The sequence below is a fragment of the Ictalurus furcatus genome, chromosome 1, assembly GCF_023375685.1.
Source record: "Ictalurus furcatus strain D&B chromosome 1, Billie_1.0, whole genome shotgun sequence".
Lineage (NCBI taxonomy): Eukaryota > Metazoa > Chordata > Actinopteri > Siluriformes > Ictaluridae > Ictalurus > Ictalurus furcatus.
In genome coordinates this window covers 38,692,156-38,692,927 of record NC_071255.1, presented here as the reverse complement: position 1 = coordinate 38,692,927, position 772 = coordinate 38,692,156, and positions in this window count along the sequence as shown.

The window sequence follows — 772 nt, the reverse complement described above, 5'->3', positions numbered from 1 at the left end:
TAGCACCATTGAGTTATTGTTGCACCTAGTGGTCAAAAATGGGAACTGCAACAATTGCTAATTTGAGGCCCACTGGGGAAGCGAAGATGCTGCCCCGTGCTCAGGGGAGGAGCAGAGGACAGGACAGTTAATGACAGGGTTGCCGGATTGGACAAAAAATACTCCACAGCCACCAACCACCTTACACTTTTTCAAATGTGGGATTTATAACTACTGTATGGGACTACTGTAATGTTTGAACATTTTATAATGTCAGTAACATACATGTGATATAAGTGATTAAAAGCAAAGGAATAGTTCCTGCACTTCCCTCACCGGTGTAGTGGGAAGTGTTGTGGTGCTGTAGGGAAATGCCCGGGTGGTGTGATACGGTCCGCTGTGAAGCAGAGGAGTCAGGATTATACTTGGTGTGTGCAGAAGTGTGTAGACACAGCAGCAGTATTGTTCACACACTTGCTGTGTATCTTGGGTACATCTGGAAGATTTAAAGGCAGCATTTTCAAAATGGCACGTCCGAGCCAAAACAGACCTTTCGGTTTGAAGACTGCACTGGAGTTTTCAAAATAAAAACACTAACTATGATACGAAAATCGGTTAGTGTTAGTACTCGATAACAGTCTAGACAAGTACATCAGTATGTGAATTGAGAAACAGTGGTAGTTTGTTTAGCAGAGGTAGATGGATTAAAGGTGGTTTTCACACTGGGAAAGTTTGCTACAGGCCAAACCCGAGTGCTATTGTTCCCCCGCAGTGTTGGTCTGGTTTCAGACTC